The sequence below is a fragment of the Antechinus flavipes genome, chromosome 1, assembly GCF_016432865.1.
Source record: "Antechinus flavipes isolate AdamAnt ecotype Samford, QLD, Australia chromosome 1, AdamAnt_v2, whole genome shotgun sequence".
In the NCBI taxonomy this organism is placed as follows: domain Eukaryota; kingdom Metazoa; phylum Chordata; class Mammalia; order Dasyuromorphia; family Dasyuridae; genus Antechinus; species Antechinus flavipes.
Genome location: NC_067398.1, coordinates 720,183,907 through 720,206,814, shown reverse-complemented (window position 1 = coordinate 720,206,814; position 22,908 = coordinate 720,183,907). Strand labels below are relative to the sequence as shown.

Sequence of the window (22,908 nt, the reverse complement as noted above, 5' to 3'; positions counted from 1 at the left end):
GTTCCCGCGGCCTGTGGGCTCCGTGTGAGTCGGCTCCGCGTGAGCCGGCTCTGTGTGAGTCCGCTCCGTGATGCAGGTGCTGCAGCAGCAGCCGGACGGGCCCGCGGCCAGAGCGCCGGGCTTCGGTCTGACTCGGGCCCTCGCGGCCTGGGCATCCTCAGGCTGGGCACTTGCTGTCTCTGGCCTTGGGCTTTTAGCAGTACTGGCCCAAATCTATTTCCCTAAAGTCCTAGGGAGGAAGCCCCGAGGGCAGAGCTGCCCCTCCTGTCCTGCCCCTTCCTGGGCCGGCCATCCCCGGGCACCCAGAGGGACCTCAGAGGAAGCCGGTCGCTGCCATCCCATAATAATGATGGCGACAGCCGCCATCTCCAGGGCTCCCTGTGAGGGGCCCCAGGGGATCTCGCTTGGAACTTGGGCTCACCCTCAGTCCTGGTCAGTCAGCCACTCAGTGAGCTGGTCTCAGGCACCCGCTGGGTGTCAGGCTCCGTGCCAGGCCCGGGCCCACGGACACCACAAAGCAAATGGTCCCTGCCCAAGACCTGGAAGAGAACTCTCTCCCATTTGTCTACACGGTCAGGTTCTCAAAGCGCTTTAGAAACATGACTTCCCCACAACAACCACGGAGGTGGGTGCTATTGTTAACCTCCTTCCACAATTGAGGAAACCGAGGCAGAAAGAGGTGAAAGCAAGAGTGTGGGGGAGGATTCGAACTCAGGCTCTCCCTACTCCAGGCCTGCGGCTTTGTGCATTGCAGCAGATTGCACACGCGTGTTCCTGCATGTGCTCACACACACAGATTGTGTCTGCACACACTTTTGTAGCTTGTGCACATGTGTACCAGGAAGTTGTGTGTATACACATGCAGACAATTTTGTGTACACGCTCGCAGGCAGGTTGTGTCACGTGTGTGGGGGTTGCATATATGCGCTTGTGATGCATGTATAGAGTACACGCCCATGTATGCAGTGTGCACACATGTACCAGGCAGGCTGCAGCACACATGCAGACGGTCCTGTGCCAGATGCACACGGGGCTGCATGGGCCCGGACGGAGCCTGCACCGATGGGAACCATCCCTCCTCACCCGGAGCTCCCATTACAATGAAGGAGGCCACGGGGCGATTAGGCCCTGCCCAACACCCATGGAGAGGAGGGGAGGTGGGCCTAGAACCACCACGGGAGTGGGGGGGGGCGCAAAGAGCCGGGCAGCCCCAGGAGAGGGAGGCTCAGGCTCGGGTTCCGCAGGCTGGAGCCTCTTCTGCTCCTGGGCCACTTTTCACCCCCATGGTCATCATTGGGAAGCGGAGGAATCATGGAGCCTCTGACTGGGCGCTCCCCGCAGCAAGGCAGTCCCTGCTCCTTGGCAAGCAGCTCTCCAGCCCCCTCCCACCATGGGCTAGTTTATGAGGCAGGATTTGAGTTCAGGGCGCCCTGACTCCCAGGCCAGCTTTCCGCCCTGCTCTCTGCCCGGCTCTGCTCCCAGAATGCCCTCGTTTTCCACCTCAGAGCTTCCCTCACTCCCTCCAAGCATCCGTTCAAATCCTCCCCTTGTCCCCTTTCCCGGGCGGCCCCTGCTGCCAGCCTCCCCCCTCCCGTCTCTAACCTCCCCCCTCCCGTCTCTGCCGTCCCCCAGAGTTCACCTGCTCCCCCAGGGCAGGCCCCACTTCCGCTCGGCCCCATCCCCCGAGGGCTCAGCTCCCTCGCCAGTCCACTGCCCCTGCCCCCCGCGGGGATCTTCTCCGCCCCCCGCGCCCGGGCCGGGGCCTTCTGGAACCCCGGTTCTGCTGACTGAGGCGGCTCCCCGGGCAGAGCCGCCGCCAAATGTGGTGAGCTTCGCAGAAAGGCCGGCCTTCCGTCAGCATTTTCCCAGCCGAGGTGGGGGTGGGGGAGCGGCTATCTGCAGAAGTGCCGGCGCCCTCCTGGAGGGCAGGATCACCCCTCGCATCCAGCGTGGGCAGCTCTGCTCTCCTGGGGGGGGGGGGAGTCGCTGGTCCTGGCTGTGGGCGGGGCAGGGGGGCTGGGCTGCCAGTCCTTACACGACCGAGGGATCCCTTCCCCCCCTCCCTCACTCCAGAGCCAAAGCCGGGCCCTGAGGGAGAGGCGTCAGGCTGAGCCTGGGGTGGCCGCCATGGGGATTCGATCCCCCTGCTGCCATCGGGCGGCCTGGCCCTCTGAGGGGTTCAGGGACCTCGGGCCCACCGCGGGGGCACTCAGGAACCTCCCAGTCTCCGGAGGGGAGCGGAACGCTAATGCCAGGCAGGGAGCCCGGCCGGGGAGAGGGCCCGGACGCGGCAGAGGGCGGGGAGCCCGGCCGGGGAGAGGGCCCGGACGCGGCAGAGGGCGGGGAGCCCGGCGCGGGGAGAGGGCCCGGACGCGGCAGAGGGCGGGGAGCCCGGCACGGGGAGAAGGTCCGGGACATGGCGAAGGGAGATCTGGGCGCGGCCCGTGCCGAGAGCTGATGCTCTCACGTGCTCTGGGGCCGAGAGGAGCGGAGGTGGCGGCCGGGAATACAGGCGGGCCGTCCTGCGGGACGCTGCCCTGTTAGGTTCTGGGCGCCGCGGGCCGGAGGGTCCAGAAATAGGCAGTTTGAGGAAAAGCGGAGTCCACGGCGTGTGAAGGGGACAGAGCAGTTGTTTAAGCTGGAGAAGAGGAGCCGGGTCTCCGAGAACCCAAGTGTGGAAGGGCGTGGTGGGAGTGAGTGGGAGTGTGTCGTTCTTGAGTCTCAAGAACAATAAAAGGTCTCCGGTAACCCGCCCGCTTTTAAGCAAGGGGAGATATCTCCCTCTCGCCGCCGCCCTCGGGCTTCTGGTCTGGGGTCGTTCTGGAAACCAAGCACGCGCCAGGCCGCTGCGGCGACATCCAGACGGCTGCCGGGGGTGACGGGGCCGGAGCTGGGGGAGCTGAGGCTGGCGCGGGCACGGAGGGCGGAGTCTTGCGCGAGGGCACCTATCTGGGCACCTGACAGGCCCCGAGGCCATCCCGACCTCTTGTTGCTGCCTCTGGCGCTCAGGCCATCTTCCCTCCCCCCCCCCTTCTCTGTCCTGTGCTTTCAGAAGATGGAACAGGGACGAACCCAGACTGTGGTGAATGGAGAGAGGGAACCTGGAGTTAGAAACTCAGGACCCGGCACCCGATGGGGTACGGGGGGAGGGAGGGGAGGAGGCCTCTGGGATTGTGAGCCAGGAGCTGAGACCAAGCCCAGGGACCGGGGAGCTTCATAGGGGCCCCCAGAGTCATCGGTCATCCCCGACGTTCCTTCTGCGAGGATGGGAGTGGGTGGTGCTGGGGTGTGGGGATTCACTGGTCATTCTCTGTCCTCGGTCCTGCTGCAAGGGAAGGACTTCGCGGTGCTGGGGGGCACTGGGCCCCTTGGGGGTTACCTGAGGCTAGCTAGAGATACAGGGAATGGGGGGGATGGGCAGGGGCTGAAGGGAAACTGAGTCTCTACAAGTGGGAGCAGCTGGAGAAATCCGCCTGAGCCAGGGTCCCGGGGCCAGAGGGAGCAGCGACAGGCGGAGCGAGGCGGAGGGGAGAGGGGGTCGGACCAACTCTGGGAACAGGACTGGGAAGCTCCAGGCCGGACTCGGAGCCCCGGAGCCAAAGCTCGCTGCCAGGCTTGCCAAGGAGGCCGGCAGGGCCGGGGACAAGAGGACAGAAGACTGCATCCTTCCACCCCTCTGCCCGCGCCTTGTAGCTGTCGGAAGACAAACAGGGGCTTCCTATGCAGTCTGGGAGGTGACAGCCATCCGCTGGAGGTCACTACCTGGGGGGCCAGGAAGTTTTGGAAAAAATATTTTTGATCATCAGCCAATTTATTAAACACCTACTGTGTGTCAAAAGTGCCGAGGATACAAAAATAAGCAGGTGATGCCCGCCCTCAAGGAGCCAAAGGCAGCACCGTGTACATGGGCAGGTCCTCACGGACTGCATAAAACAGCTCGGGGGGAGAATCTCTTCTGTAGATGGTGACTGGGCCAGACCAAAGATCCCAAGGGGCAGAGGGAGGAGGAGGGCCTTGCAGGGGGCAGAGCTGCCAACCACCAAAAGCTTCTTCCTCCCAAAGCCGAGCATCAGAGAATCCCCAAATCGGGGACCTTGGGGACCTCGGGGACCACTGGGGCCAGCCCTTCCCCAGGTGGGAACCATCCACCCTCTGTTTGGAGAGCTCCAGTGACAGGGAGCTCTCTACCTGTTAAGATAGTCTTCTTGGAGGGATCTGCTCGTTGGGGGGAGGTGGTCGGGAGGCCCTGTGTCGCTGCTGGAGGGAGGAGGGGACTGAGTGGGGCTGGGGGTCCTCCCTGCTTTCCTTCTGCCGGGGCGAGGGAGGCAGGAGAGTGAAAAGCCAGAGGGAAAGTAAGGGGGCTCCTTGATGGAGACACAGCCAAGCTGCCCAAATGGGTGCTTCTACCTCCCGGGGAAAGGTGTATGAGAAGCCTGTGACAGGCAGGGCCCTGGAGCTTCGGGGCTCCCGGCCCTTCCCTCTGAAAGCATTGGGCCTTTAAATCGTGAGATTCGGTCAGAGTTTGCCTTTAAATTATGAAATCTGGAGTTAGAATTTGCCTTAAATGACGAACTTCAGACCCGTCAGGCTGAGGGAGCTGTCTCCGGGATGAGTGAGGGGGGAACACGCTGTACTTAGGTGTTGGATTTCTTTCGATTTTTTTTCATTATCCCTCAAAGGATGGGGGGGGGGGGAGGGGAGTGAGTGAGGAAGGATGAGAGTTGGATTGAGGAGGAAGGAAGGGGACTCTGGGTAAGAAGCTGAATTAAAGGAGACGTCCCTGGGATCTTTTTTACCTGAAATCAAACCATCCAACCAGTGTTTGGGGATGTGGGTGAGGGACATAGCCAGGAAGGAGATGGAGGGCCTCGGTCTGACCATGCGGGCAGGAGGATCAGAATGGGGACACTTTGGTACCCCTTGATTTTTTCCCCTTCTTGACCCCTCAATTTTTCCCCTTCTTGACCCCTCAATTTTCTTTTCCCCCTTCTTGACCCCTCCACTTTCTCAAGGAGATTGAGAGAAGGAAGGAAGGTCCTGGCTTTTGGAGGAAAGCATGGGGACTTGCCTCAGGAGGGGCCCCTTCCCGGTTGACACTGGGCTTGCTTAGCCTTTTCTCTCTCCTCCCCCCAGATCCAGCATCTTAGGATGAAACCTCCCTCCCAGGCCTTGCTCATTATTAAGCCCAAAGTAACCAGGGAGCCCTATTACCGAGGCTTCTGGGAGTGGGAAGTGGGGCTCTCTGGGGGCCTGGGCAGACTTCAGCAGTAGAAAATCAGGCTGACAAGGCTGCCTCATCCACTTTTCACACGGAGCTTTTTTTATTTGTATTTTTAGCCGAATGCTGTATGTCACCCCCAGAAAGCCCGGCTCTGCAGAGCGTCTCCTCGGGGACCGGGCTCGGCTGGGCTCCCCTGGGCAGGGCTTCCTGGAGCGCTCGGGGTCCCGCGGGGCCCAGCAGGGCCGGGTCTCGCCCGCGTGCTGGCCCCCACTGGGAGCCATGGCGGAGGCCTCGGGGTCCTGCCAATGAAAGGGAATGGAGACGTTTAGTTTGGAGCAAAACGAGGGCCTGGTCTCTGGATCATGGCCCCGGAATCCTGCCCCACACAATTGTTGGACCCTGAGGGCAGAGGTCATTGTGGGGGAGGGGATGCAAAGTCAAACTTCCCTCAAACCAGAGCTGTCCAGGAGGGAGACGGCCGCTGCCGGAGGTAGTGAGCTCCCCATACTGGAGGTCTGTAAGAGAGGCCGGAGGGGCCTGGACAGCTGCCCTCCGCGGACCCTTCCGCCTCAGAGATTCTTTGACAGGACGGTGGGGAAACTGAGTCTGTGGCGGTCGGGTTCCCGCAGGAACGGCCTGGTGTGGCGCGGGCTTTGGCGCCGCTCTGCCAGGGTCACGTGGCGCCCCCCTCCCTCCTCTCCCCTCCTCCCCAGGGCTCTTGCAGCAGATTTCAGAATGAAGCATCCCATGTGTGAGGAAAATGAATGTCAGACACCGGGTAATTTCCAACCCAATTACCTCGTAATCCCCAGAGCTACCTGCTCGGCCCGGCCGCCGCTCTCAGCCCGGCAGCCGCCTCTTTATCACGCGCACATGGGATTTTCAGGAAGTAACCGCATTAAGCCCAGCCTGGGAACCGGCCGGCCTGCCCTGTCATGTCTCCTCTCCCGCCTCGTCCCTCAGGCTCAGCAGATGGGCAGAGGATGCTGAGGCGGCAGTGGGCGCCCGGGCCTTACTGGTTCATGGCCGCCACCTACCAGACAGAGGCAATGGGTCCGTGCATGGGGACCAGGCCATCTCGGCGGTCTAGGCAACAGACACCAGCTGGGAGGGCCCTTAGAGCAGAGAACGTGGAGCCTCGGAGCTGGGAGGGCCCTTAGAGCAGAGAACGTGGAGCCTCAGGGTTGGGAGGGCCCTTAGAGCAGAGAACATGGAGCCCCGGAGCCGGGAGGGCCCTTAGAGCAGAGAACGTGGAGCCTCAGAGCTGGGAGGGCCCTTAGAGCAGAGAACATGGAGCCTCAGAGCTGGGAGGGCCCTCAGAGCAGAGAACATGGAGCCTCAGGGTTGGGAGGGCCCTTAGAGCAGAGAATGTGGGGCCTCAGGGTTGGGAGGGCCCTTAGAGCAGAGAACATGGAGCCTTGGAGCCGGGAGGGCCCTTAGAGCAGAGAACGTGGAGCCTCAGGGTTGGGAGGGCCCTCAGAACAGAGAACGTGGAGCCTCAGGGTTGGGAGGGCCCTTAGAGCAGAGAACGTGGAGCCTCAGGGTTGGGAGGGCCCTTAGAGCAGAGAACGTGGAGCCTCAGGGTTGGGAGGGCCCTCAGAGCAGAGAACATGGAGCCTCAGGGTTGGGAGGGCCCTTAGAGCAGAGAATGTGGGGCCTCGGAGCCGGGAGGGCCCTTAGAGCAGAGAATGTGGAGCCCCGGAGCCGGGAGGGCCCTTAGAGCAGAGAACGTGGGGCCTCGGAGCCGGGAGGGACTCTAGAACATTGAATGTCAGATGTGGGAAGGGCCCTACAGTAGAGCTTGGGTGGACCTTATACCTTGCAGTATCAGATCTTCAAGAGACCTAGAACATAGGCCATATAATTCCAGAATTGGAAAGGACATTAGAATATAGAACACAGAGTTCTCATATAGAACATCAGAATTGGAAAGAACCCGAATGTAAGGGATGGGCAGATCTAACATAGAATGTTAGAGTCATAAAGGAACTTAGAACATAGAACACAGAATGTCAGATCTAATAGAGACCTTAGAACAAAGAATTGTCAGAGCTGGCAGAGACTTTAGAATGTAGAATGTTAGAGCTGGGAGGGCCCTTGGAACATAGAACATGAAGTGTCCCATTTGACAGGAACCTTAGAACAAAGAGACATTAAGGAATGAATGAATGAATGAATGAATGAATGGAGAAGCATTTATTGAACCCCATATGTGCCAAGGACCGGGCTGTGTGCTGGGATTACCCGTATTTAGAATGCAGATGGTGCCACCGGAGGCGACAAGGCAGAGTGGGAGGGCAGAGTCAGCACCCCAGGGTACCTTACGCTGTGACACGGGAGGTGACTTCACCCTGCGAGCCTGGAGAGGGATAGAGCCAAGCTGGGGTTCCGCAGCCTGGGGCACCGCACATTCTCTGATGGCCATGACTGGGGGACACGGGGAGGGCCGGGCCCAGCAGGGTGAGTTCAAGGCCAGCCTCTGGCCCCCAGCCGCTGCGTGGCCTGGTCACCAACAGCGGAAGCGCCGCCGTGGCCCCAGGCAGACACGGGGCTGAGGTGGGATGTGAGGCTGCCCGGTCCTGGATTCCAAGGAGAACCCCCTTATTTTTACAAAGGAGGGGGCTGAGCTCAGGGCCGAGGCCACCGGTGAGTGGGGAGCTGGGACTGGCTGGGGGACCCTGGGGGGCCTGACTGCAGGGAGCCTGGATGGGCAGAGGTGGGGGATTCCGGGTGGCCTCGGGACCGCTGGAAGAGGAGCCGCCGCGAGCTCCCAGAATCCATCTCGGCCGAACCGGCCACGCGTCTGGGCCGCCCGAGCGCTTCCAGCTTCCCTTTGATCCGGGCTCTGGCTCCCCGGGGATGTGATCCCTCCGCTTGTGTGCTCGCCTTCATTTGTAAATATTCTCCAGCGTGGGCCCGCGGGTTCGGGGCTCTCTGTTCCTTCCACAAACACGGCGCGTTTGGAGCCGGCTTTGTAAATGATGGGGTCTGGGAGCGGCCCCGGGGAGGAACGGCTCCCCACCCGCGGGAGCGGCCCGAGGATGCGCCGGTGTGTGAAGGAGCCCCGGGAAGGAGCCGATGGCCAGAAGGGAAATGGAGCCATCAGCCGGGGCTCCGGAAGGACCGTCGTGCAACCTGGAGGGAGGGGGGCAAAAGTGAGCACAAGGATCCCTGGGAAGCTTTCCGCCTCGGGACGTGGCGCCTGGGGGGGGGGGCTTTCCGGAACGCTGACCGCGGCCGTTCCTTCCCCTCAGTTTGCGGTGTAGCCCTGCTTGTGTCCCGTGGGCTCCCTCCTCAGAACGGAAGCTTCTCCAGGGCAGGGACCGAAGTCGCGGGCTGCCGTCCCTTGGGGCTCGGCGCTCACCGCCCCGGGCAGCGCGAGGCCCTGGAGCCGGAGGGCGGCGGCCGGTAGGAGGGCAGCGCAGGTACGAGGCCCTGGAGCAGGAGGGCGGCGGCCGGTAGGAGGGCAGCGCAGATACGAGGCCCTGGAGCAGGAGGGCGGCAGCCCGTAGCAGGGCACGCAGGCGCGAGCGCCGACCCCGGCACGTGGCACCGGCCTGGCACACGGCTCGTGGGCACGTGCTAGAACCAGTATCCGGGAGGCTTGGAGTGTTCTCAGGGCCCTCACTGGGAGGGGATCACCCGTCTCCGAGGAGCCCGGAGGCAGGGGACCGCGGGGATGGGGAACAGGGAAGGGTGGGCCCGAAGGGCCTTTCCAAGCCCTGACTTCCCCTATTCTAAGCTTCCTCCCAGCCCTGACATCGTCTGTTCTAAATCCCTCTCCCACCCTGACATTCCCCTGTTCTCAGGCCTCTCCCATCTTTGACACCCCCCTGTTCTCAGGCCCCTCCCAGCTCTGACATTCCCTGTTCTCAGGCCCCTCCCATCTTTGACACCCCCTGTTCTCAGGCCCCTCCCAGCTCTGACATTCCCTGTTCTCAGGCCCCTCCCATCTTTGACACCCCCTGTTCTCAGGCCCCTCCCATCTTTGACACCCCCTGTTCTCAGGCCCCTCCCAGCTCTGACATTCCCTGTTCTCAGGCCCCTCCCATCTTTGACACCCCCTGTTCTCAGGCCCCTCCCAGCTCTGACATTCCCCTGTTCTCAGGCCCCTCCCAGCTTTGACACCCCTTGTTCTCACGCCCCTCAAAGCCCCAACTTCCCCTGTTCTAAGCTTACTCCTAGCCCTGACATCGTCTGTTCTAAATCCCTCTCCCACCCTGACATTCCCCTGTTCTCAGGCCTCTCCCACCCTGACATTCCCCTGTTCTCAGGCCCCTCCCACCTTTGGCATCCCCTGTTCTCAGGCCCCTCCCACCCTGACATTCCCCTGTTCTCAGGCCCCTCCCACCCCTGACTTCCCCTGTTCTAAAGCCCCTCCCGGCCCTGATCTTCCTGGTTCTAAAATTCGTGTTCTGGGCCTCTTGGTGTCTGAAAGGTCCCTGAGCCAGAGGAGGGTCGGACGTTCCGGGGATTGTGCAGAGCCGGGGGTGGGAGGGGGAGGGGTCGCTTTGAGAGCTGATGACTTCCCCACTCGAGCCTTTGTGGTCCCCCAGGCCCTGCCCCCTGCCCCCCGCTGGGCCCCGATGCCCCCCGGGGAGGACCCGAGCAGGCCTCGGCTCTCATCTCTCCTAATCCTCCGTCGGAGCCCCCAGCCCACTCAGATGCTGAAATCTTCCCAGCTGTCTCCGCGAGCACCTGCTCGGAATACCAACAGGAGGTTTAAAGTTGGGCTTCATTATTTAAAAAAAATTAAAATATCCTAATCTGGCAGGCTGAGGAGGTGTCAGCTGCGCGGTCAGTACGGTTGCCATGGAGACCAGCAGGCAAGGCCGGCGCCCGGGAGGAGGAGAGGCCCGCTTCCCGCCAAGCCGAGGTGCCAATTACCACGAGAGGAACACTGCCAGAGCCCAACGGGCCTGATGCTTAATGACAAGCGCCCCGTGCAATTGTGGGAGTGAATCTCCCGTTGGGAATAATTGTGGGTATCGGAGAGTGGGGGCTGGGCCCGGAGGGAGCGGAACTGGTCTCCGTCCTCCCCTGCGTTGGCTCATGTCGCCCAGGGACTTGGGCCGCTGGCCCTCCGGCCTAGGCTCTGCCCCCTTCACTCTGCCTGCGCCTCAGTTTCCCCCTGTGGAAAATGGGGAAGGAGAGCAGCAGCCGGCCTTTCCCAACGGGAGTGGGAGGATGAGGTTCAATCCATCTGCCGGCAGCGGGAATCCGGGCGGGAGTGGGCTCCAGGGGGCTTCCGTCTCCTCCCCAGACTCATCTAGAACATGTCCCAGACAGTTCTCAGCCTTTGGGATCGTTAAAGACAGAAACACGGGAATCAGGAAGGAAACCGTATTCTGAGCATTAATTTACTCTGAGACACTAACCGCTAATTAACCAGCGTGCATTTATTAGGCACTGAGTGTAGCCCAGTCCCGGGCTAGGCATAATGACCAAAATGGCCATGCGGGGTGCTGTGGTGGGCCAAGCAGCCGGCAGCTTAGTCTCCTTCCCAGACCCCCGGCAAAACTACCTTGCAATCACATGGCGTCAGCAGCTGGAGGGCACAGTGGGCAGTGCCAAGCCGAGCCAGGAAGACCTGAGTTCGAATCCAGCCTCAGACACCAGCTGTGTGCCCCATGCCAGCCTCAACTCAGATTGCCTCAGTTTCCTCATCTGTAAAGTGTGGATAACAATACTAATGGTAGCCATTATCGTTATTGTTAATCCTCATTCTCTACATCTGCCCATGCTATCCCCCTCCCTAGATGGCCCCTCCGTTTATGAGTTTGAGTCTTTATTATCTCCTTGGTCAGCCCGAAGTGGGGGCCTTGGTAGTTCTCCTGGGGATCTGGAGCCCAGATCACATTCTCTCCCCGAAGCCCTCCCAAAGAGCCCCCCAGGGACAAGACAGGGGCAGGATTGGTCCCCGGAGCCCCAGCTAGGCTTCCGAGACTGTCCCTGCCGTGGAGCAGGCTTCCTCTGGGACTTTGAATGACTCATCTCTCCTTCCCACTGGAGGCTTTCCTCTCAGACAGATAAAAGATTTGAGAAGAATTTCTCAGGTCTCTTTCAGTTGTGCCATCCTCTTTTCTGTGTTCTGTTCCAATATCCCCTGTTCTAAGCCCCCTCCCAGCCCTGACATCCCCTGTTCTAAGTTCCCTCCCAACCCTGACATCCCCTGTTCTAAGTTCCCTCCCAACCCTGACATCCCCTGTTCTAAGCTCCCTCCCACCTCTGACATCCCCTGTTCTAAGTTCCCTCCCAACCCTGACATCCCCTGTTCTAAGTTCCCTCCAACCCTGACATCCCCTGTTCTAAGCTCCCTCCCACCTCTGACATCCCCTGTTCTAAGTTCCCTCCCAACCCTGACATCCCCTGTTCTAAGTTCCCTCCCACCTCTGACATCCCCTGTTCTAAGCTCCCTCCCAGCTCTGACATCCCCTGTTCTAAGCTCCCTCCCACCTCTGACATCCCCTGTTCTAAGTTCCCTCCCAACCCTGACATCCCCTGTTCTAAGCCCCCTCCCAGCCCTGACATCCCCTGTTCTAAGCTCCCTCCCACCTCTGACATCCCCTGTTCTAAGTTCCTCCCAACCCTGACATCCCCTGTTCTAAGCCCCCTCCCAGCCCTGACATCCCCTGTTCTAAGTTCCCTCCCAACCCTGACATCCCCTGTTCTAAGTTCCCTCCCAACCCTGACATCCCCTGTTCTAAGCTCCCTCCCACCTCTGACATCCCCTGTTCTAAGTTCCCTCCCAACCCTGACATCCCCTGTTCTAAGTTCCTCCCAACCCTGACATCCCCTGTTCTAAGCTCCTCCCACCTCTGACATCCCCTGTTCTAAGTTCCCTCCCAACCCTGACATCCCCTGTTCTAAGTTCCCTCCCACCTCTGACATCCCCTGTTCTAAGCTCCCTCCCAGCTCTGACATCCCCTGTTCTAAGTTCCCTCCCAACCCTGACATCCCCTGTTCTGAGCTCCCTCCCAGCCCTGACATCCCCTGTTCTAAGTTCCCTCCCAACCCTGACATCCCCTGTTCTAAGCTTCCTCCCAGCTCTGACATCCCCTGTTGTAAGCCCCCTCCCAGCTCTGACATCCCCTGTTCTAAGCCTCCTCCCAACCCTGACATCCTCTGTTCTAAGCTCCCTCCCAGCCCTGACATCCCCTGTTCTAAGCTCCCTCCCAGCTCTGACATCCCCTGTTCTAAGTTCCCTCCCAACCCTGACATCCCCTGTTCTAAGTTCCCTCCCAACCCTGACATCCCCTGTTCTAAGCTCCCCCCCAGCCCTGACATCCCCTGTTCTAAGCCCCCTACCAACCCTGATGTTCCCATTCTAAGGATCCTCCTAGATCTGACATTTTTTAGTCTAAGCTTCTTTGTCAGCTCTGACAGCCTCTAGTGTTCTATGTTCTAGGATATTCTATGATCTTGTATGTGTGGAGAACCAGGCCCCGATGAGTCTTAGTGACCCTGAGGAAGGCCTAGAGATATCCCATTCTAATTAATTTGAGGCTTCAGGAGCCCCCTCAGAAATAAGGGGGCCCTGCATTGTCTGGGAAAGTCCCCGGCTTCCACGGGCCTGTCCCTGACCCCCGAGAAGGCCGATGCACCTGAGAAGGCCAGGGCCTCCCGGCCGCCCACTCCCACACCTGGAGCAAAGGCAGCCCAGGCAAAAATAACCCCGAGCAGAAGCGCCCGCAAAATAGAGGCGGCTTTCACAGCTACTCCGAGGTGTCAGCGGCTCTTTAGAAGAAAGCAGAACTAATTAATTATGAGGAGTCAGTCGGGGAAGCGAGCTGCTGCCGCTAATGCATGCGGCTCCCTCCCGGGCCACCAGCTGACCCTTTTCTCTGAGGCCTGGAGGGGGAGGAAGAAGAGGGAAGAGAAGAGGAAGAGGAGGAGGAGGGAGGGGAAGAGGAAGATGAAAAGGAGGAGGAGAAAGATGAGGAGGAGGAGGGAAGGAAGAGGAGGGGGGAGGAAGAGGAAGATGAGGAGGAAGAGGAAGGAGAAGAGGAAGAGGAAGGAAGGAGGAGATGGAAGAGGAAGGAGAGGAGAAGTGGAGGAAAGAAAGAGGAAGAAGGAAAGGGGAAAACCAAGAAAGAGAAGAGGAAGAGGAGGGAGCAGAAGAGAGGGATGAAGGAAGATAGAGAAGAAGGAGGTGAGAAATAGGCTAAAGGCAGAGGGGATGCTAGTCAAGTGATGGAAGAGGCACAGGACCCAAAGACCAGCCCAAAGAAGAAAGGATGGCCTTCCCGGGGGGCGAGCCCTCCGTCGCCGGGTCCGCCGGCCTTCCCGGGGAGCGAGCCCTCCGTCACCGGGTCCGCCGGCCTTCCCGGGGGGCGAGCCCTCCGTCACCGGGTCCGCCGGCCTTCCCGGGGGGCGAGCCCTCCGTCGCCGGGTCCGCCGGCCACGGCCGGATGGCCGCTGCTCTTGGGCGTCTCAGAGGGGAATCCTGGCTCGGGCCTGGCTTCCAGCGGATGCTGGTGAGGGTTTTCCCACCCAGAAGTTTCTGTGAGGAAATGGGAAGAAGGAGGAGGTGGGAAAGGACGGAGGAGAGAAAGCAAAGGAGCATGAAAGGAGAAGGGGGGGGGTCTCTTGTCATTTCTGACGCCTATAGTGTTCTATGTTCCAGGATATTCTATGGTCTTGTGTGTGTGGAGAAGCAGGCCCCGAGGAGGCTTAGTGAGCCTGAGGAAGGCCCGGAGAGGGTCCCCATTCTGATTAGAGGCTTCAGGAGTCCCCCAGAAGTAAGGGGGTCCTGCATTGTCTGGGAAGGTCCCTGGTTTGAGGGCTGCCCCGGGCCTGTCTCTGACCCCTGAGCTGATGGGGGCTACAGAGCCCCGGCCCTCATTTGGGCAGCCTGCGGGGGGGGGCTGCCCAGGGGCAGAATACAGGGGAGACCCGGAGGCCGGGGACAGGGGAGACCAAGCGGCCCGGAACCCGGCCCCATTCTTCCCCAAAGTGCTGCCGGGGGCGAGGGGAGTGGCTCTGGCTGAGCCCCAGATCCCTGGGATAGAGCCTCCTCCCAGCTGGGGCCGTGGGGACCCCAAACTTCCCGCCTGGCTCTTGTCCCGGGGGATTGTGGGTGCTGTGGCTCGGAGGGAAGGGCCTCGGAGAAAGCGTTCTCCTATTAGACTGGAGCCTCCTTGAGGGCAGGGACTCTCCTTCCCTGTTCTTGTTCGTCTTCAGTCAATAGCACTTTCCCCAATTACGCGAAAGAGAGTTTTCAACATTCACTTTTCTAAGATTCTCAGTTCCAATATTCCCCCCTCCCCCTCCCCCCCAGGACGCAATCTGAAGCAGGCTAAAATGTCCAATCATTTTATAGACATTTCCTTATTATTCACGTTGTTCGAGAAAAATCGGAATCAAAGGGAAAATCACAAGAAAGAGAAAGCAAACAAAGGCCGAAAAGTGTCTTCCTCGACCTACGTTCGGTCTCCACGGTCCACTCTGGACGCGGACGCATTTTCCACGCAGGGACTTCCTTCCTGGGCCCCGGGATTGTGGCGCGTGCCCGGCACATGCTAAGTCCTCAGCGGGGGCTTTCCCGCCTCCGGCCCGCCTGACCGCGAGGGCTCCCTTGGGAGTTTCTCTTGGAACACTTTTCAGCCTCGGGGCGTCCGTCCCTTTGCCCGGGCAGGAGAGCCCCTCCCCCGCCCGCTGACCAGTGGGAAGCAATCGCCGTCCGGGGCTCTGACTGGGACACGCCCGGCTGTCCCCGTGTGGCTTTTCCCGAATCCCCGGAGAATCACGTGTTGCTGTTTCAGTAAAACAGCAGCCAAGGCTGCGGCCCCCCACGGGCCCCCCACCCCCTGCGCCCCCGGCAGTGGGAAGCGCTCGGGTTTCACGGAGCTGGGCAGAGCGGGGATGGAGGCCCGGGGGCCACAGAGAGTCGGGGGCTTGTTCCAGAGCGTGGGCGTTGGGCTTGGGGAGCCCCGGGGGAGCAGGGAATTAAATACCCCCCACTCATCTCCACTGGGGAGCTGAGTTCAAGCCTCCAGTTTTGAGCCTCAGTTTCTTTATCTGTAAAATGGGGAAGAGCTCATTTTCCCTGCCTCTTCCTGAGGGGTGTGATGAGGGCGGCCTTCTGGAAACCTAGAAAAGCGAGGTGCTGTTATGATGATGATGACGCTGCAGGGGAGCCTCAGTTTACTCTTCAGTTAACCGGGGCACTGCGGGGCTATGGGATAAGTCTCGTCAGTGACGGGTGGGCCGGTGCTCGGTCCCCCTCCCCCAGGCGGCGTGGGGAAGGGGAAGGCCCGGGGAGGGGCAGGCGAGGAGCTGACTGTTAGATGGCAGAGAGGGACTCCCTCCGGCTCCGGCCTCTCCCGGGGCCGGCTCGGCTCTCAGCCGACATCTGGGAGCCCCTTAGAATGCTTTCTTGCCTCCTGTTCCTCCTCACAGATGAAAGAAAGACTGGAAAGATTTGTGAGAAACGGAGGCCATCTGCTCGCTCTGAGAACCGTCGCTCTCCCGCGCCCCTCCCCCCGCCGGCACCCACCCCTCCCCCGCCTTTCTGCAGCTCCCAGCGGCCCCCCGCACAGGGGCACTTCCGCCCCGCCCCCGCCCTCCCGCGGACCGTCCCCTGCCGGGCTCCTGCTCCCCGGGCAGTGAGACCCAGGCTGCCACCTGCTCCCCTGCAAATAGCAGCAGTGCCTTGCGAACTCCTCTGCAGCCCTGGAAGAGCCATTATTTACCTGCAAACATCTTTGCTCTCCTGCAAAGAACAAGGCTCGCTGCAATTCTTTCAAGTGGCTCCTGCAAACAAGAGCGGATTTCTGAGAACGCCATTGCATTCTGGAGAACCCCGGGCTGTGCTTGCAAACATCCTCGCGCTTTTTTAATAACAGCTTTTTATTTCCAAAATACGTGCAAATATAATCCCCCAAATCCAGCCTTGCAAAACCTGGGGACCCCTTCAGTCTTCTGCAGATACCACCTTCCTGCAGACACTGTCACCTTCCTGCAGACACCGTCACCTTCCTGCACTACAAACACCTTCACCTTCCCGCAGACACCGTCACCTTCCTTCACCCTCCCACCAACACCTGTTTCTTCCTACAAACACCTTCACCTTCCTGCAGACACCGTCACCTTCCTGCACTACAAACACCTCCACCTTCCTGCAGACACCTTCACCTTCCTTCACCCTCCCACCAACACCTGTTTCTTCCTACAAACACCTCCACCTTCCTGCAGACACCTCCACCTTCCTGCAGACACCTCCACCTTCCTGCAAACACATTCATCCTTCTGCAAACAGCTTCATTCTTCTGTAAATCCTTTCTCCTACCTACAAACACCTTCACCCTCCCACCAACACCTGTTTCTTCCTGCAAACACCTCCACCTTCCTGCAGACACCTTCACCTTCCTGCAGACACCTCCATCTTCCTGCACCACAAACACCTTCACCTTCCTGCAGAGACTTTTCCTTCCTGCAAGTACCTTCTTCCTGCAAACAGCTTCTTCCTGCAAACACTTTCATCCTGCAAACTTCTTCACCTTCTTGCAAACACATTCATCCTTCTGCAAACACCTTCACTCTTCTGTAAATACTTTCTCCTATCTACAAACACCTTCACCCTCCCACAAATACCTTCTCCTTCCTACAAACACCTTCTCCTTCTTGCACTACAAGCACCTTCACCTTCCCATAAACACCTGTTTCTTCCTGAAAACACCTTCACCTTCCTGCAAACACCTCCCTCCTACAAACACTTTCATCCTCCTGCAGACCTCTTCACCTTCTTGCAAATACATTCATCCTTCTGCAAACACCTTCACTCTTCTGTAAATACTTTCTCCTATCTATAAACACCTTCACCCTCCCATAAACACCTGTTTCTTCCTGCAGACACTTTCACCTTCCTGCAGACACCTTCACCTTCCTGCAGACACCTTCACCTTCCTGCAGACACCTTCACCTTCCTGCAGACACCTCCATCTTCCTGCACTACAAACACCTTCACCTTCCTGCAAACACCTTCACCCTCCCCCCAACACCTGCAGACACCTTCACCTTCCTGCAGAGACTTTTCCTTTCTGCAGACACCTTCTCCTTCCTACAAACACTTTCATCCCCCTGCAAACCTCTTCACCTTACAAACACCTTCATCCTCTTGCAAATAGCTGTTTCTTCCTGCAAACACCGTCACTTTCCTGCAGAGACCTTCTCTTTCCTGCAAACACCTTCTCTTTCCTGCAAACACCTTCTCTTTCCTTTTCCTGCAAACACTTTCATCCTTCTGCAAACCTCTTCACCTTCTTGCAAACACATTCATCCTTCTGCAAACACCTTCACTCTTCTGTAAATACTTTCTCCTACCTACAAACATTTTCACCCTCCCACAAATACCTTCTCCTTCCTGCAAACACCTTCTTCTTCCTGCTCTACAAACACCTTCACCCTCCCATAAACACCTGTTTCTTCCTACAAACACCTTCACCTTCCTGCAAACACCTCCCTCCTGCAAACACTTTCATCCTCCTGCAAACCTTTTCACTTTCTTGCAAACACATTCATCCTTCTGCAAACCTCTTCACTCTTCTGTAAATACTCTCTCCTACCTACAAATACCTTCACCCTCTTGCAAAAACCTGTTTCTTTCTGCAAACAACTTCTCCTTCCTGCAAACAACTTTTCTTTCCTGTAAACTTCTTCCCCTTTCTGCAAACCCCTTCTCCTTCCTGCAAGTAACTTTTCCTTCCTGCAAACTTCTTCCTCTTTCTGCCAGAAAACTTCTTCCTGAAAATACCTTCACCCTTCCTGCAAACATCTTGCCCTTCTTCCATCCTCCTAGAAGTACCCTCTCCTTCTTGCAAATAAATACCCTCTCATTCCTGCAAGCACTTTCACCCTCCAGCAAACACTTCCACCCTCTTGTAAACACCTTCACCCTCCTGCACACTTAGTCATATTTCTTCAAACAGCATCTCTCTCCTCCAAACACTTTCACTCTCCTGCCATCAGATTCCTATAGAAGGCACAGCATCCCTCAAATATTATCACCCCCACCCACCCACCCACCACATCTCCCTTGCAGACATATTCGATGTTCCCAGCTTAGCTTCAGCCCCGCTGTGTTTCTTGAAGTCCCGTCCCATTTCCACACATATCATGGCTTCCTACAAACACCACCATTCTCCGGCAAACACTGTCATTCTCCCGCGAACGCCTGCCCGTATCTGCAAACGCCATCATTCTCCTGCAGACGCCATCACCCTCTTGCAAACACCATTGATCTCCTGCAAACAGTATTACATGTCTGCAAGTACAGCCTTATTCCCACAACCCCCATCTCACTAAGATAGACACAATTTTATTCTCGCAAACCTCACCTCTCTTTGCAAACACCATCAGATTCTTGCAAACACCATCAACTCTTCAGCAAACACCATCACATTCCTGCAAAAAAAAAAATTGGCATCCTGCAAACAGCATTCTATTCCTCCAAAGGCCTCTCGTCTCTTGGCATACAGTAGGCGCTTAGTAAATGCTCGTTGACTTGCAAACCCAGTGCATCTTTGTTAGGTTCTTTGGTGATTGTCCTCACTCTTCTTCTCCACACTTGCCCTCCCAATCTCCTACCGATACTTTTGTATTCCTGCAAAACCCTTCACTCTCCTGTTGATTCCATCACAATTCCCCCCCCCCCCGTCTATACCGCCGTATTTCTTTCAATACTATAGCACCCCACCATCATTCTCATGAAAATATCAATGCACTTTCCCCACACAGCAAATAGAGGGAAGAACTAGCCAGTTTGGAACACAAAGCAGTTAGATGGATCATTTCACAGACTCATAATGTGAGAAGTGGAAGAAATCTTGGAGGCTTCCTACTCCAATCATTTTACAGATGAGGAAAATCAAGGTTAGAATGGGGAAGGGACTTGGCTAAAGTTACCAAGCAAATTGTTGGCAGAGGAGAGAGCAGAACCCAAATCTTCTGAGTTCCAGACGACTCACAGTCATGGAGAAAAACAATAGATTAGTTAAAATTAATTTTTTTTCATCAGGTTCTTGTCTAGGTTTTTAGTAGATTTGATAAGGTCCTTTGGCAGAAACTCAGAAATGTATGATTGGCTTTTCAATAAAATGGAAGGAAGGGAAGAACAAGCAACAAGTTAATGACTTTCGCTCAGGTTTACACTACTTTTTATTAGAGGGAAAAACTCTTAGCAAGGTTTTGAATTTGCTCCTGTTTACACTTTTATCTATCAACAGGAAAAACAGGTTAAGAAGTTTTTGTATTTTAGTCCTTGTTACATTTTTGTCTACATAAGGGGAAAACAGCTAACAATTTTTGAATTTTAGTCCATAGAAGGGAAAAACAATTAGCATGTTTTGAATTTTAGTCCTGCTTATATTCCAGTCCATAGAAGGGAAAAACAGCTAACAAGTTTTGAATTTTAGTTCTGCTTATATTCCAGTCCATAAAAGGAAAAACAGTTAACAAGTTTTTGAATTTTAGTCCTTGTTACATTCTTGTCTATATAAGGGAAAGACAGCTAGCAAGTTTTGAATTTTAATCCTTGTTACATTCTTGTCTACATAAGGAAAAGACAGTTAGCAAGTTTTGAATTTTAGTCAAGCTTATATTCCAGTCCATAGACGGGAAGAACAGTTAGCAAGTTTTTGAATTTTAGTCCTTGTTACATTCTTGTCTATATAAGGGAAAAACAGCTAGCAAGTTTTGAATTTTAGTCCTGCTTATATTCCAGTCCATAGACGGGAAGAACAGTTAGCAAGTTTTTGAATTTTAGTCCTTGTTACATTCTTGTCTATATAAGGGAAAAACAGCTAGCAAGTTTTGAATTTTAGTCCTGCTTATATTCCAGTCCATAGACAGGAAGAACAGTTAGCAAGTTTTTGAATTTTAGTCCTTGTTACATTCTTGTCTACATAAGGAAAAGACAGTTAGCAAGTTTTGAATTTTAGTCCTGCTTATATTCCAGCCCATAGACGGGAAGAACAGTTAGCAAGTTTTTGAATTTTAGTCCTTGTTACATTCTTGTCTACATAAGGAAAAGACAGTTAGCAAGTTTTGAATTTTAGTCCTGCTTATATTCCAGCCCATAGACGGGAAGAACAGTTAGCAAGTTTTTGAATTTTAGTCCTTGTTACATTCTTGTCTACATAAGGAAAAGACAGTTAGCAAGTTTTGAATTTTAGTCCTGCTTATATTCCAGCCCATAGACGGGAAGAACAGTTAGCAAGTTTTTGAATTTTAGTCCTTGTTACATTCTTGTCTACATAAGGAAAAGACAGTTAGCAAGTTTTGAATTTTAGTCCTGCTTATATTCCAGTCCATAGACGGGAAGAACAGTTAGCAAGTTTTTGAATTTTAGTCCTTGTTACATTCTTGTCCACATAAGGAAAAGACAGTTAGCAAGTTTTGAATTTTAGTCCTGCTTATATTCCAGTCCATAGATGTAATGGGCTGAGGCTTGAGTTGATGCACTGAGGTCCCAAGCACATGAGGCTAAATAGTAATTGGACCATACTCTATTAATAGATAAGCTTGGAGAAAGAATGGCCCTCACCCACTCTTTGTGCAAGTCCTGATGTGTTGTATAGGAAATGACGATTTTGGTGGGTGGAGGCAGGGGAGTGGAATAGGAAGGGGAGGAGAGACTTTTGGGACGGCCATTGCCACGGTTGGCTCAGCTCACTTTTTCTGTTTTGTTAAGTGTCTGAGGCTGGATTTGAACTCAGGTCCTCTTGACTTCAAGGCTAGTGCTCTATCCACTGAGCCATCTCCTTCCCTTCCTCTTGACTTCAAGGCTGGTGCTCCGCGTATTTAAAGTCAGCCGGAGTCAGGAATTCAGGTTAAGGGGAAAATCTTCAATATTTATTGAAGCGAAGAGGTGAATAAAGATTGCTATAGCAAATATAGGCAAGAAAGATTGCGATAGCAAATATAGGCAGTTGCGACAGGAAGCCAGCTAAGAGAGAGTGACGCAAGCCGAGGCAACCATGGAGGCAAGTGTGTCGGCAACTGTGGCAATGGCCGTCCCAAAGGTCTCTCCTCCCCTTCCTATTCCACTCCCCTGCCTCCACCCACCAAAATCGTCATTTCCTATACAACACATCAGGACTTGCACAAAGAGTGGGTGAGGGCCATTCTTTCTCCAAGCTTATCTATTAATAGAGTATGGTCCAATTACTATTTAGCCTCATGTGCTTGGGACCTCAGTGCATCAACTCAAGCCTCAGCCCATTACACATAGACGGGAAGAACAGTTAGCAAGTTTTTGAATTTTAGTCCTTGTTACATTCTTGTCTACATAAGGAAAAGACAGTTAGCAAGTTTTGAATTTTAGTCCTGCTTATATTCCAGTCCATAGACGGGAAGAATAGTTAGCCAGGTTTTTTTTTCTTAAATAAAAATTTTCCTCTTGTTTATATTCTTGTCTACAGAAGGGGAAAAGAGTTAGCAAGTTTTTGAAGAACATGACACGCCAATTTTTGGATTTGGCTCCCGTTTACACTTCAGTTTCTATAGGTGACTTGTCAGTTATTTCAGTTATATCTGACTCTCTGTGACTCCATTTGCGGTCTCCTTGGCAAAGATACTGGAGAAATCTGCTATTTCCTTCTCCAGCTCATTTAAGGTGGGAAAACTGAGGCAGGAAGGGTATTTGAGGTTGGATTTAAACCCAGGTTTTCCTGCCTCCAGGCTCCTCCATGGCACCAGCAGGATGGTCTGTTTCACTGTCATAAGGAGTTGACGGTGATTTATTTGCAGAGTGGCCGTTGTGGACAGAAGGGGAAGAGTGCTGGTCAGTATTACCAGAGAAGGAGCCTGGTGCTAGTGTCCGGGACCAGAAAAGACTGGTTTATTGTATGTTTGCCGAGGTGAAGCTGGAGCTAACTTGTGTTTACTGAGAGGAGTCTATGGTTTCAGGGCAGGATAAGTGATGCTCTGTACTTGCTACTGTGGGGAGGAGAGTGTCAGGAGACCCGCCTCCGAATCATCCAAGAGAAGCGTGCTGGGAGGGCTGTGGACAGAGCACAAGGCATGCATTTAAATGTGTTTTTAGAAGGGTGAGGGTAGCTATGGACGACATGGCGACTGCCTACTTTTACTTAACTGTGCCTCAGTCTCTTCATCTGTAAAATGGGGGGAACTGGATTAGATAATCTCTAGGTCTTTCCAAAAAAAATCACCACGGTTGGCAACGAAGCGGAGTAGGTATGGGTGAGATGTCGTAGAGAATCAGTCTTTATTCAGGATCCGAGTTGAAATCGTGCCTCCGATACATACTGGTTTGTGTGACCCTGGCAATGTCATCTCCATTTCCCCAGGAACCTGCATAAAACAGGGGTTCCTAGCCCGAGACCTATGGATTTGGTGGGGAAAATGACTCCTTTCTATCCTCTAAACTTTAATGGAAATTGGAGATTTCCTTCCATTTTGAATCCAAAGCCAACACACACAAGCGATTCTGAGGCAATTCTGCTCTAGGGCAGACGAAGTGGATGCGCCGAGTCCCGGACCTTGACTCCTGAAAGCCTAGATTCCGCTCTTTCCTCTAATACAAATGAGTTACTGGTCGGGGCAAGCGATCTTAGCTCTGAGCCCCCGGGCAGCCTTCTAAGGGGCTCAGTGACTTGTCCGGAAGAGCTGGATTCGAATCCCACCTTGGACCTTTACCGGCTATATGACTGAGCTGTAGGACTGGT

The 22,908-nt window shown here is 55.6% G+C and overlaps 1 protein-coding gene and 1 long non-coding RNA gene across 2 annotated transcripts in view; one reads left to right on the top strand and one right to left on the bottom strand.

The window, feature by feature from the left end:
* RTN4R (reticulon 4 receptor) overlaps positions 1 to 22,908 on the top strand; it is a 98,116-nt gene that overhangs the window by 62,761 nt on the left and 12,447 nt on the right. The gene's annotated exons all lie outside the window — the stretch shown is intronic.
* LOC127545767 (uncharacterized) lies at positions 14,533 to 18,901 on the bottom strand. The gene is made up of 2 exons (XR_007949816.1): positions 15,916 to 18,901; positions 14,533 to 15,313 (listed from the first exon to the last, which is right to left on the bottom strand). It is a non-coding gene; the product is annotated as an uncharacterized LOC127545767 (long non-coding RNA).